Source organism: Gopherus evgoodei, chromosome 6 (genome assembly GCF_007399415.2).
Source record: "Gopherus evgoodei ecotype Sinaloan lineage chromosome 6, rGopEvg1_v1.p, whole genome shotgun sequence".
In the NCBI taxonomy this organism is placed as follows: domain Eukaryota; kingdom Metazoa; phylum Chordata; order Testudines; family Testudinidae; genus Gopherus; species Gopherus evgoodei.
In genome coordinates, this window is record NC_044327.1 from 47443754 (window position 1) to 47458745 (window position 14992).

The 14992-nt window shown below is 40.5% G+C and overlaps 1 protein-coding gene across 6 annotated transcripts in view; it reads left to right on the top strand.

Annotated features, from left to right (window-relative positions):
* Positions 1-717: 717 nt before the first annotated feature.
* AOPEP (aminopeptidase O (putative)) overlaps positions 718-14992 on the top strand; it is a 350923-nt gene continuing 336648 nt past the window's right edge. For all 6 annotated transcript variants that reach the window (XM_030566094.1, XM_030566098.1, XM_030566100.1 and 3 more), the window contains exon 1: positions 718-756. The gene's annotated coding sequence lies outside the window, so the exon portion shown is untranslated. The remainder of the gene's footprint in view (positions 757-14992) is intronic.

Genomic DNA, 14992 nt, shown 5'->3' on the forward strand with positions numbered 1-14992 from the left:
CACAGACATATGCATGGCTGGATCTGTGGGAAAACAATTAGTATATTCAAATTGAAACTCTTATATAGGTGGGATGGGGTATGTGATAGATTGTTGCTTCATCTTCCCCTACAGAAAACCACCAGTAAAGTAGGAAAGGCAGTTCAAATGCACTTGGTAGCATAGTTTGAAGCATTTTTTTTGGGAGGGACTTTTGTGGATCCTTCTATTACTTGGCCCTGAGCTGCCAATTATATCATCATAGAGAACTAACTGAACCCTCCCCCTCCCCCAAAAAAAATCAGACCTGAAAGCATCCCAGAGCATGTGTCACAAGACCCCCAATTCAGCATCTGGTTCCAACCAAATCCCCCCCCCCCCATTCTGTTGCGTAAGATCACAGAAAACCAGTTTTGGCTCTTGAATCTAGCCACATTCATAATTGATTTTGGCTACCGCCTTTAACTTTAAGGGCATTAATAGAGAACAAGTGGAGATGCTTCTACTACACCAAAAAAATCTAGATACAGCACATGACCACTGCAAAATCCCAAATCTGGCACATGGATCCTGCTGGATCTTGGCAGTTTTTAGCCCCAAACTGAAAATTGTGCAGTCTAAACAGAAAACAAATGTAGCCACTCTTACTTAACTAGAAAAGTACACTACATTAAATAAAATGTATCTGAAACATGCTGATTTCTTTCCCTAGACCTGAAGAAGAGTGAAAGCTTGAAAACTTGTAACTTGCATCAGCAGAAGTTGGTTCAATAAAAGGTATTACCTCCTCTACCTTGTCTTTCTTAAAATTAAGAACATATTTAAGTGCTTTGCTGAATATGGATCTAATTAAGCATATGTTTAAATGCTGAATGGGAGCCATTGTCTGTGCTGCACACACCTTTCATCTTCAAGATGTAGGAGCTGACATTCTTTCACCAGGACAGACAGGGAACTTCAGAATCATATAGTATGGAAAAAAGGAATGATATTCACTGATGGGTTGGGTTTATGGTGTTTTTTCCTAATGACAGTGGAAGCAATGAAAGGGATTAAGTCAGGGAGCAAAGACTGATTAGGCAGGGGTCAGGTTTGGCTTCCTTTCCTTTATAGATGGCAGCTAAGATGAACTACACCGCTGTCTTGCTATAACGCCACCCGATATAACATGAATTTGGATATAATGTGGTAAAGCAGTGCTCCGAGGGGGGCAGGGCTGCACACTCCGGTGGATCAAAGCAAGTTCATTATAACACAGTTTCACCTATAACGTGGTAAGATTTTTTGGCTCCCAAGGACAGCATTATATCGAGGTAGAGGTGTACTTTGACCTGAATAGAAAACACGGTGTTTTTTCCTCCTGGCTGGTCTTCAAGGCAAACTGGGAAACCATGCAGGTCACTAACATTTTGGGCTAGCAACATTTTCTGAGAGATCAACTTTTGCCATCATCTGGACAGCTGGTTCACTCAGTTACTTTTATCCCCATTGCTCCATTCCAAGGATAACCTGAACTTTCATGCTTAAGGGCTATCTGAAATGATTTCAGTATAGCTTGAGAGCTAAAAGCCTCAACAGTTGTAGAGCTGAGTAAAGACAGCTGTATGGAAATGAAATAATAAAGAAATATGACGAGCAGATGAGGAGTGGAAGAGACAGGAAGAATATATGACAAAAATCATGAGGGTGAAGAAAGAGGCTTGTAGATAGCCATTTTTGGGGTGCCAGTATAGTTCAATGAATTATTTTTTGATTTACTTCTTTGGAAACAACAAAGCAGGTCTCCCATATGTTTGTTGGCCTGGAATCTCTTTCCATTCCTCTTTCCTTTGTCCTAGTTTCCTTCCTCTCCCCCTGAATGGAGTGAAATCTGTCTTCTGGCCAGCCACTGTTCCCTGGAACCTGTGCTTTGGGAATGGGACCTAGAGAATGGGTTCTTCATGCTAGATGGCTTCTTTGAGTAGTATAACTCCCTTTAGAGTTGCAGAACTCCATGAAATGTAATGCCTGAGTTGGCTACCTGTCTAACTTACTTTTAATACCATCTCTGGTTTGTTTGAGCTGCAAGGCCTGATATTTGATTGCTGAATATGGTTCTTGATCATAGCCAGAATAAGTTGATCTAGTGAATGCTTAATGATTGGCCACAGTTCTGAAAAGAGGGGTCTTAAAAATCCTGCCTTGTTGACAGTACAACTTAAGAGAACCACCACATGCACTAGAGCTGCATCTGCAACTCTTATAGATGTAGCTCAGATGTAACCCGATTTAAGAGACTAGTTGGTTCAGTACCTGAAACAAGCTTCTTTCCCCAAATAAACTGCAAAACTAACCTACCGAAATACCATTATTGAAGGTACTCCTGTGCCATCATGATGTCAAATTACTATACAAACTGCTGATACCCAGTAAAAAGGAAAAGGTAAGAAATTAAACAGTTTAAGGCTATGTCTGCACTAGCACTTTTGTCGATCAGAAGTGTGAACCCCTCCTCCCCCTCACTGACAAAAGTTTCACCAACAAAAGTGCTGGTGTGTACAGCACTGTGTCATGGGAGCGTCTCTCACACTGACATAGAGCAGCTACACAGGAGACCTTACAGCGGCACAGCTGCAGCAGTACAGGTCCCTTAAATAATGGGTGATATGTGTATTTAGACACCTATCAGCCCTAGGCACAAAGGAGAAATTTTGTATATAGTCATAGTTGACACTACTAAGTTTTGTTTGTTTTTTTTTAAATATCAATAATGCCACCTTAAAATGAATCTGGCATTTTATTATTTATATTTACGGTCTAGAAAGTACTGAAGTGATATGATTCCATTAGCTCAAGACCATGAGTAAAAATATGCTGCTGCATTCCAAACAAACTGCAAATTATAGAGGAGCTCTGTTGAAAACCATACTCCAAGGGGAATGGAATGACAATAACCTAAACTCATCATCAGGAGGGCAAGTGTTGCTGTGGTAAGGTTGTCATCGGATAAACAAGGGCTGAACCTACTCAAGTTGCATAACTAGAAGAAAAAAATTTTTGAACCATATCCAACGTGCTCTTTTTGTGCCACTGAAAGGGCGTAGTCAGAAGTAATACTAACATTTGTAACCTGACTCATTACCTCAAAACAAATCCCTGCAGTAATCAACAACATGATGCAAAAGAGAGCCTCTTCATAACAAGTCTCCAGACAGCAGCAAGATTTCTGGGTTCTATAAGGTTCACAGTGACTCAGCAAGCTGGTACTTTTCATGGGGACTGCATATTGTATATCCGACTTTAAACTTTTGTTTAGCAAAAATAATTCTCTAGGCCTTATGATTGCAGAGAAAACCCCCCAAATTTAAACTAAGGTAGTAATAGCTATCTGAGTATGCAGCCAGGCTGAAACATTAATTGCCAGAGAAGTGTGAACTGTCCTACCAAGTAGCAAGACCTATCATTCAAAGGAGTTAATTATGAACCCGGGTGATGACATTTTAAATGTCAACATGAGCTATTTTACTGCTAATCAAAGTGCTCAAGAAACATTCTCACATATAATACAGAACTGCACAATCTTATTTTTGCATCTCAAATGGGTGTTATTTGGGATACTACCTTTTCCCCTCAAGTCGGATCCCTGTTCATATATACATTGAATTAACAAAGTGAGAGAGGGAGAGAGAAATCCTGCAGTTTGGTTACTTCATAGTGATGACAATTGTTCATTAACACCAAGTGACTGGTATCTAAGGTTTAATGTGAACGATACTGAAGGGCAATTCCAGACACATCAGCAACATCCTTTTGTCACCAAACCAGCAATCTATGGTCAGTTGTATGAATAGCTGCTGTGAGAACCAGCATGACCTAAATTACATATTGATCTTGATATAAAATTCTCACAGAATATCATTCATCACATGGCTAAGCACAGGCTCAAGTCCAAATGTGCAAACCTCATACTGGACTCTCTGCAGGATGCCATTGGTGTCAAGTGCAGGTAGAATTGAGGGTAAAAAAGGTGGGCACACATTTGTGCGTGCAAAGACTTCATGTACAAACTTCCACTGGTAAGTGCATGTGGGAGTCTTTGAATGCCTAATTTGGGCATAGTCAGAGTGCACACGCACTTGCAAAGTTTGGTCTTTTTATAGCCATTGTCTTGATCTCCAGAATGGGATTTTTGAAACACTGGTAATCAATCAGCATTCTAGTATCAAAAGAAGATTCCTGAAAATAAAGGTGGACTTCAATGTGTTTATATGTGATTGGTAGCCTCCATTTGCTAAGGGGTTGATTAAAGCCTTGTATAATGTATGGCAGCCACACTACTTGCTTTAAACAACAAAGAAGGATCCCAGATGAGCATGAATATCTGCCTCAAAATTGACTAGAACCAACTCAGGAAGAACATTCTGGAAACCAGTGAGTCTCAGTAAAAAGGTCCAGAGGAACGCCCCCATGCCAGTGCACCTTATTTGAATCATAGAATATCAGGGTTGGAAGGGACCTCAGGAGGTCATCTAGTCCAACCCCCTGCTCAAAGCAGGACCAATCCCCAGACAGATTTTTGCCTCACATCCCTAAATGGCCTCCTCAAGGATTAAACTCACAACCCTGGTTTTAGCAGGCCAATGCACAACCCCCTGAGCTGTCCTTTCTCCCCTCCTCCCCCCCCCCCCCCCCGCTAATTGTAACAAATGCTTCAATAACCAGCTGAAGGTGCTATCACCAGTGTGATGCAGTCTGGATTAATCAGACTATGCACTTATCCAAAAAAGTTCAGACACCAATACTATGGCTTAGGATAAGTACTGCTAAATTCTTTTGACCTCATTGATAGCACTCTGTGTATCCTCCTAAACTCTGAGTGAAATTGTGACCTCATTGAAATCAATGGCAAAACTCCCATTACTTCAGTGGAGCCCAGATTTCATCACTCGTACATAAGGACATACTGCAGGTAGCTCTCCATGTATCTAATGTCCAGCAGTTTTAACTCCTACAGCTTATTAGGACAACATAGAAAGAGGGAAAGAAGAGGGGAAGGAAAATTAGCAGTAATACTAAATAAAATGCTTGTCTGTTCTCTTCCAAACTGTCGACATGATGGGTGTGCATCCATCTGGCTTTTAATGTTTCATTTAGATTGTTATTGAACAATATCTTGCATATGCATATGCTAAAGTAAAAGAACTCCCAAGCTTATAAGTGTTATGGGATTAACTGGTTCCTCCGACAGTATCTATACATATCCTGATCAGGAGAATGAGAAACAGATAGGTCAGTGGTCATCAGCTGGTCGATCGTGATTGACTGTTTGATCCTGGAAACTCTCCTGGTCAATCGTGATCTCTGGCTGTAGCAAGGTTGTTGCTAGGGCAGGCTCTCTGCCTGCCCCGGCCCCATGCTGCTCGCAGAAGCGCACAGCATGCCCCTGCAGCCCTGGGCAAGGGGAGGGGTAGGGGTCCCCGCACACTGCTCCTGCCTGCAAGCACAGCCCTAGCAATTCCCATTGACTAGGAATGGGGAACTGCAGCCAGTGGGAGCTGCAGGGGCAGTGCCTGTAGAGAGGATCAGCGCATGGAGCCACATACCCTCTCCCCCAGGTGCATTGGCCCCTTCTAGGAGCGGCGTGGGGCTGGAGCAGGCAGGGAGTGTGCCTTAGCCCTGCTGCACCGCCAGCTGGGAGCTGCTCATGGTAAGTGCAGCTCGGCAGGAGCCCACACCCCAGCCTTGAGCCCCCTCTTGGAGCCAGAAGCCCAAATCCTCTCCTGCATCCCAACACTCTGCCACAACCCGGAGCTCCCTCCTGCACCCAAACTCCATCCCAGAGCTTGCACCCCAACACTGCCCCAGGCTCAGCCCGGAGCCCCCTCCCACAGTGCAACCCCCTTGGTCCCAGCCTGGTGAAAGTGAGTGAGGGTCGAGGAGAATGAGTGACGGAGAGAGGGGGGATGGAGTGAGTGGGGCGGGGCCTTGAGGAAGGGGTGGGGTAGATCTTGGGTTGCACTTAAATCAAAAAGTGATCTTGTATGTAAAAAGGTTGGAGACCACTGAGATAGGTGAAGTTGAATGACAAAGGAAACATTTGGAGTCTACTGCTGAGGTGTATGCACTGACCAAAGTGTCACAAGATTTTCAAAATATAAGACAAGCTTTTTATTCTAATCTTTATAAATCAGGCATACAACTATATTGAAGACATGCAGTTACACCACTATAAAACCAGTGTAAATGAGATCACAGCTGGGCTCTGTGTGTTATGAAGAATTCTCTTCAGAAATCAGTAAGTTAAACATTTATTGAAAACAAGCTGTGTTGTTGGGCGAGAGAGGTCAGTTCTGGTTGATTAAACATTACTGAATGAGTGCACTTCTATATTAAAAAAAACCCACAATCTTGTTTGGGAACAGATGGTGGTTCAGCCAACTGTGGTCATTAGGAAGAGTTATACCTTTACTATCCTATACATTTTGACAGGTTTCAAAGCCTTCTCTTTTCTTTATGTCCCACCCCTATTTCTCATTTTTGGACATGTGCATTTTTGGCACAATTTTTGGGGAAAAAAATTTATTTCATACATTAGACTTAAATGAATCAATATAGTTTTCATGCTTTTCCTGATTTTTAGAGGCAAATGTGCTTTTTACACATCTAGTGTTGTTCTAAATAAAGTCTAGTAAACAGGTGTACAAAGTCTGAATGACAGAAGAATAAAGTGTTACATGCCTTTTTAGAGAGGAACATTTTTATGGAGCTAATGCTTTGCTAAATAAAGGCATTAAATAATTTTACAAAATCTTAGTAACAGCAGAATAAAGAAGTGGCAAAGCTATGTTAATGTGAATTTTTAGAGGAAAATATTTTATTTGCAGTTAGTACTTTTTTTCTAAATAAAGCTGGTTAAACAATTGCATAAAGGTCAGAAAGTATTAGTGACAGAGAGAGAAACTATAACTATAGAGTTAGTTACATATGGCAAGGGACAGTCACCTTTTAAAAGAGCAAGAAAGGGGAAAAAAGGGAGGGAGAAGAGTAAAGCTCTCACTTCACAGACTGATACTGGCCAAATGACAGAATCTCCTGTTCTGGGAGCTTGCAACAAACTGCGCCCTCTTAGTTGAACCAAGCAGAAGGTATTGAACCACAGGATCTCTTGCGGAATCGCACATCATAGAATATTAAAAGGCATCACATTTTCCTGTGTCATTTTGAATGTTTTTATCCAATGATATTTAATTTCCCATATTTTCCCGAGTCACTGAACACCGCACACTTTTCCCAAGTCATAGCGAACACTGCATTTTATTCATTGCAGCATATTAAAATGTAAATTAGAGCTAAAATATCAAACAAAAAGAGCATGCATTTCTTTATTAGGCTTTTGATAAACCCTATGTAAATTTAGCAGACAGCTAAATTCTGTACTAGGAATCAAACTCCTCTTTTTACATAACTTTAGCATTTGTCTTTAAAAAAAAAATGGTAGGCAGACCCTTATGAAAGGCATGCCTAACCTTTATACCAATTTTCCTTATTCCATTTACTTAGTTATGTATTTCTTCATAACCTTTTATATTTATTGGAAATTAGCACCTATTGACTTCAGCTGCAAGGAGGCCTCTTAATTCAAACCCTGTACCACCAGTTTACAGGATATGATTTGAAAAGTAATTTTTGGGATCAGTATATTACCACCATCATTTGGCTTTACAAAATAAAATAAAAGTTTAAAAAGACTTTTATAACTGTGTGGAGGAGAGAGATAAAGACTGTCCACACGAACAATTATCTGAAGAAACATGTCTTCTGCAAAATCCCTGCCCCTCCCCTGTTTTTTTTGCAGTGGGTTCAGCAAAATAATTTTTTAATCACAGGATAAAAAATAAATGAAAATTGAAATAAAACGTTTTACATTGGAGCTATACATTACACCTTTGAGAGGCAAGAACAGGAAATTGGTAAATTTATATAAGTTGCAGAATGCCTAATTATCATTCTGTAATAGAGAGACAGGTCTTTGTTACACCTCAAATTTAGCAAAGGTTTGCCTAAACAAAGTGCATACCATGCAAAATCCCCTCTAAAAGTAGTTTCCACAGATATAGTTTGTAATTTGTTTTTGATCCGAATCGAAACAGAGTGCTTCAATTTTTTCAGCAAAATGGAATTTACAAATTTTTTTTGATTGAGCAGAACATTCTATTTTGATAAATATTGGAATGTTTTATTCCTACTTTGACTTTTAAAATGTTTTTAAAATTTGAAATAAAGTCAGTTTGAAATGAAAATTCAGAATGTTCTGTTCTAAAATGCTGTAAAAATGGAATGCTTCATTTTGTTTTTTTCCTAAATAAAATTTCATTACAATCAACATGGTTCTCTTTAGATTTAAAAAAAAACCACAGCATTTTCAAACAGAGAAATCATAGAATCATAAAAAGTATGTCTGGAAGAGACCAGTGCATCCTGCTGTGCTGAGTCAGGACCATATATACCTAAACCATCCCTGACAAGTGTTTGTACCTCCTGGGTGGGACAGCTTAGTGGTTTAGGCATTGGCCTGCTTAAACCCAGGGTTGTGAGTTCAATCCTTGAGGGAGCCACTTAAGGATCTGGGGCAAAATCAGTAATTGGTCCTGCTAGTGAAGGCAGGGGGCTGGACTCAATGACCTTTCAAGGTCCCTTCCAGTTCTAGGAAATAGGTATATCTCCTATCATTATTCTTAAAAATCTCCAATGATGGGGATTCCACAGCTTTCCTTGGAAGCCTATTCCAGAATTTAGAAAGTGTTTCCTAGTAGCCAACAAATCTCCCTTGCTACATCTTGTCCTATCATTGATGAACACAAAAAACAATTGATCACTGTCCTCTTTGTAACAACCCTTAAAATAGTTGAAGTTTTATCAGGTCCTCCCTCCTCAATCTTCTTTTCTCAAGACTAAACAAGCCAGTTTTTTTTAACCTTTCATCATAGATCAGGTTTTCTAAACCTTTCATAATTATTGTTCTGTAGATTTTCTCAAATTTGTCATAAGAACACGAGAAGGGCGATACTGGGTCAGACCAAAGGTCCATTTAGCCCAGTATCCTGTCTTCCAACAGTGGCTAATTCCAGGTGCCCCAGAGGGAATGAACAAGTGATCCATTTCCTGTCGCCTATTTCCAGCTTCTGGCAAACAGAGGTTAGGGACACCATCCCTGCCCATCCTGGCTAATAGCTATTAATGGACCTATCCTCCATGAACTTATCTAGTTCTTTTTTGAACCCTGTTATTGTCTTGGCCTTCACAACATCCTCTGGCAAAGCATTCCACAGGTTGACTATGCTGTGTGAAGAAATATTTCCTTCTGTTTGCTCTAACCTGCTGGCTATTAATTTCATTTGGTGACCACTAGTTCTTGTGTTATGAGAAGTAGTAAATAACACTTCCTTATTTACTTTCTCCACACCAGTCATGATTTTAGATCTCAATCATATTCCCTCTTAGCTGTCTCTTAGCTGAAAAGTCCCAGTCTTATTAATCTCTCCTGGTAAAGATTTGGACACAGGACTCTACCTGAGGTCTCACCAGTGTCGAGTGAAGCAGGAGTTACCTCCCTGTGTGTTACGTACAACAATCCTGTTAATGCAGCTCACAATGATCCTAGCCTTTTTGGCAACTGCATCACATTGTTGGCTTCTATTCAATTTATGATTCATTATAACCCTCAGATCCTTCTCAGGAGTACTACTGCCTAGTCAGTTATTGTCAGTGACTGGGACGTGGGTCATGCGTAGTGGTCAGAGCAGGAGTCACAGGCCAAAGCCCAGGGTTAGAGGCAGAGCTGGAGTTTTGAGCCAGGGGTCAGAGCCCAGGGTCAGAACCAGAGTCAAATGCCAGAGCCAAGGGTCGGAGCAGGGTTACCTGGAGTGGGACAAGGCAGGAGCGGGGCTTGGAACAAAGCAGGAGCTATTGCAATCATGGGCAAATGCTTTTGAGTAGCCATTGAACTGCTGCTGGTGGGGTTAATCGCTGGTCTGCAGGCTCATCCAGCCAATCAGGCACTGTTACAAATTAGGCAGCCCTCCTTCAGGTAAGCTCGATGCATTAGGTTGCCCAGAGACTGGCTCTATTCCTGGCTCTTCTTTCTGACAATTATTACCTGTTTTGTATTTGTGCATTGGATTTTTCCTTCCTAAGTGTAGTACTTTGCACTTGTCATTATTGAACTTCATTTTGTTGATTTCAGACCAATTTTCCAATTTATCAAGGTCATTTTTAATTCTAATGCTGTCCTCCACAGTGTTTGCAACCCCTCACAGCTTGTTGTCATCTGTACTCTCTGCTTTGTTATTCAAGTCTAAAGAAAATATTGAATAGTACTAGACCTAGGAGAGACTCCTATTGACCCCAGTAGACAAATCTGCCCAGATTGAGAGGAAATCATTGAAAAAACATACTCAGAGTAATTATCAATCCCAATTTACTCATCAGTAATTTCATCTATAGCACATTTTGGTAGTTGGCTTGTGAGAATGTCATATGAAACAATGTCAAAAGCCTTACTAAAATCAAGATACATCAAGGCTGCTGCTTCCCCACTCGCTACCCATTAGGCCAGTAATCCTGTCAAAGAAGGAAATTCGGTTGACTCGCATGTAGCTATTCTGGCTATTATTTATCATCCTGTTATCCTCTAGGTGTTTACAGTCGATTGTTTAATAATGTTCTGTTGAAAATTTTGACTAGTTCTAATATCTCATTGCAAAATCAGAATCACAGTTGGCACTAACTGGCACCCTGTCAGCAATTTTTGTAGAGAAGCTGTGTTGGACTGGGTATTGTCTACACTAAATCATGTAGGATTGGCATTTTGGAGAATTATTGACAACTGTGGTAACTTCAAGGTTCTGATTTGATGAGAGCTGCATTGTGTATGACTCCTTAGGCTGAGGCAGCCAACCAGTTTTGAAGAGACAGACCTATTTATATGCAAATAACTATTTTAATAGTTATTTGCAAGCCAAGAGGATATGAGCACCATCATTGCCAGGAGGCATTGGAGATGGATTGGCTACATGCTTTGGATGAAAACTGATTCCATCACCAGAGTGGCAATAAGATGGACACCTGAAGGCAAATGAAAATGAGGCCACCTGAAAACAACGTGACAAAGAGCTGTGGAAGCTGAGCTGAAAAACATGGGGCACAGCTAGGGAACCATTGAAAGACTTGCTAGAAACAGAGAGGAGTGGAGGAGCTTTGTCGCTGTTCTAAATGCCAGAGGCATAATGGAAACATGATGATGATGATCACCAATCGTGACTCAAAGGGGCCTTTGAAGTGATATATGTTAACTGACAGGAGATTAAAAACAGTCTATTCAGGGAAACTAATTTCCATTCAGTATTGAATAAAACTGAATGTACAGTGGCAGAGGGGATGTATATCTCAAGATCCATTGTAAAACTTCTCTTTGATTAGAATCAGTAGGTAACAAAGGTTGTTAACATCTAAACTCCAGAGGGAGATACAGAGGAGCTGGGTTCTTCTCGTTGTAGGAAAGAAACATAAATGCTTAGACAAAGCCTGAGAGTTTGACAGATTTCTGAACTCATAAAAGTATAAAGAAATTATTTGGAAGAGCACAACACACTAAACTGGAAATGCATTTTTTTTATATATATGGAAATATATTGCCACACCATTAAAAACTCTATTCTGCCAACATGTGGCACAATTTCTTCCCCCATCCCCTTCTTTCTTTCTTTAACATAATTTAAGTTACATGGCTCCTTTGGATAAATCACAGAAAGATTGTATTCTGCTCTCCTAAAAAGAGAAGCATCGTTGACAGCGTATGGGGTGAGGGGCACATCTCACAAGTGAAAAGAGAAACATGCATAATGAGGAACAATTCACCACACTGAGTAATATAGTGACCACAATCTAGTGCTCTCACACTTCAGTGAAGGTACTCAGATACTGCAATGAGGAGCATGGGTATAGATACACAGGTAAGGCACAAGATTTGGAGTCGAGATGTGGGTACTATTCTCACTTCTGTCACACACTTGCAGCCAGACCATGAAAAATTACTTAGAACAGGAAGCCAGGGTTTCAATTTCTCCATCTGTAGTGTAAAAAAAATAAAATAAATAAAAATAAAAAATATTTCATTAATTTACTTCATCTAATGACTATCACAACGGCTGGACACGTTGAATAAGCCAACATCAGATATCCAGCACACATAGTGGTTGTTATATGTAGATCTTAAAGCTATTCTCTCACTTATAAAGTTATCATTATGAAGACTGTTGGCCAAATTCTGACCTTAGTTACATCCTGTGCTGCTCTGTGGAATAGGATTGCATGGGGTGTGTTTCAGGGCAAACTTTGTCCTGAAGTATCTGTAAAACTCAGCATGTTTTCTCTGATGATACACACACCTCTTTAAAAAAGAGGAGTCTGCTAATCATATAGATTTTCTCCTGTTCCTCCAACTCCACTCAGTGCTAGTATGAAGTTCTTCCCATCAAAGAACAGGACACAGTTTCACAAAGGATTGTGATAAAATCATTTAAAAACTATATAATGTATGAACATTAAATTTGGTATTTAGTTAGAGGCATTTCCATTTAAACAAAATCTCTTCAATTTAGAGTCCTGATTTTCCATTCAGTTATAGAATCGCTTGGTTGCACAAGTTTACCACTAGGTGGCAATGCTCATTTGTTCCAAGTATCTCATAACAGTATACCAGGCAGACCATTGTGCCAGGCAGACCAGATGTTCCAAGCAGCCACATTTTTTTTTCCTCAAAAGGGTTATCAAACGCTGTGCACTGGAGACCTCTTTAATACATGATGGTTCAAGTAAGTGGAAGAGCGAACATTATTATTATTAATTATTTGTATTACTGTAATTCCTAGAATCCCTATTTGTGGACCTTGTAGCCTGGTAAAAGGTTCGTTCCCTTATAAACATTTAATTTAGAGATGGGGTAACAATTCAAGCATATCAGTGACATAAATTGATACATGGCAGATTCCTTCCTTTAGTAGATGTACTAATCTGAAAACATGTGAATGACATGTACCTGTTAAACTGTTATTGACAATAACCTGTTAAACTGTTATTGTTGAAATGGAGCCATTTGTACTTCCAAATAAGAACATTGTACTCACTCTTCTGTTCCCTCTTCTTCCTTTATCAGATTCTTATTTTGCTCCCATAGTTTGCAAAAGATGGTAATGTAGTGGCATTAATCTTTCCACTTTAGCTTTCTCTGAAACAGCCTAAAACAATGGCTCTTAGGCTCTCAGTGTGTTTAAAACTTGTGTTAGTCAACGTGTTTGCAGAAAATGGTGATGAAGTGTCATTAATCCTTCCACTTCGGCACACATTGTGGGTAAGTGGGTTTTGCTCAGGGATTTTCTTTGGCTTTCAGGCCAGGGTCTCTAAAGCAGTGGTAACCCAGCACATCTGCACATTTACTGCAGTTATGGCCAATAGCTTCAATAGTCACTGTGCCCCGCCTATACAGGGAGTTAGAGATGTATGGATCCATGTAGTATTGCATACAGTTTTGGTCCCCCCCCCCACTACAGAAGGGATGTGGACAAATTGGAAAGAGTCCAGCGGAGGGCAACAAAAATGATTAGGAGGCCTGGGGCACATGACTTACGAGGAGAGGCTGAGGGAACTGGGGTTATTTAGTCTTCAGAAGAGAAGAGTGAGGGGGGATTTGATAGCAGCCTTCAACTACCTGAAGGGGGGTTCCAAAGAGGATGGAGCGAGGCTGTTCTCAGTGGTGGCAGATGACAGAACAAGAAACAATGGTCTCAAGTTGCAGTGGGGGAGTTCTAGGTTGGATATTAGGAAACACTATTTCACCAGGAAGGTGATGAAGAACCAGAATGGGTTACCTCGGGAGGTGTTGGAATCTCCATCCTTAGAGATTTTTAAGGCCCAGCTTGACAAAGTCTTGGCTGGGATGATTTAGTTGGTGTTGGTCCTGCATTGAGCAGGGGATTAGATTAGATGACCTCTTGAGGGATCTTCCAACCCTAATCTTCTATGATTCTATGATCTCCTTGTCACACCCTCACTTCTTGCCAGGCATGCTGCCAAGCCTTTGCATATTGCCCCAGTTGGACTATCCTCTGGTATTCATTTAGGTGATGACAGGTGCACATAGGCTGCAGAAGTGTAGCGTGCAGATTCTGAGCAGTAGTGCCCTGCGCAGATACAAAATTTGTATCTGCATTCGATCTGCAAATATGCGTGGATTTGCAGGGCTCTGTTGAGCAGCCTGTCCCCCTTCCCACAAAAGTGGAATCACATAGTGCAATCAATCTTTTTATATGTTCCATGAGGAAGGAGGGCAAGACTTGGTCTTTAGTGTATGTGGTTATCTTGTGCTGGACACTGTGTGATCGGTTTACTTATATTCAGGATCCTGTGTTTTGTGCAGTTCCACGCCTATAGAATCTGGCCCTTGCTGCAGAATTTTGCTTGAGAATGTAGGTTTTCACTTTAAAAAAAAAAGTGTCTAGCCTTTTTGGTTGCAAAGAGAACCTTGAAAACGTGACCTGAATGTTAACTAATGCACTATCATCTTCCTGAATCTGCAAACAGCCTAAAACAATGTCTCTGAGGCTCTCAGTGTGTCTAAAACTTGCATTAGTCAATAAAATTTAAATACTACTTAGCAGCTACTATAGATGCATCTTAACACCCATAAATGGTTTTAGTTGGTCATGGGCAACCTGAGATTGACTACTGCAAGCTAAAACAGTTTAAGCACGGTTAAACCAATCTAAGGGTCTGTCTACACTTAGATATTTACCAAAATAACTATTCTGGAATAATTATTTTGGTAAATGTCCAAGTGTAAACAAGCCTTCAGTGCATTTACATTATGGTTTTGCACCAGACTGATTTTAAATTGATCTGGTTAAACTAGTGCAACTTTTATACTCCAGATAGTTAAGTCCCAAGCAGACTGCAAAGAGCTACAAAAGGATCTCACAGA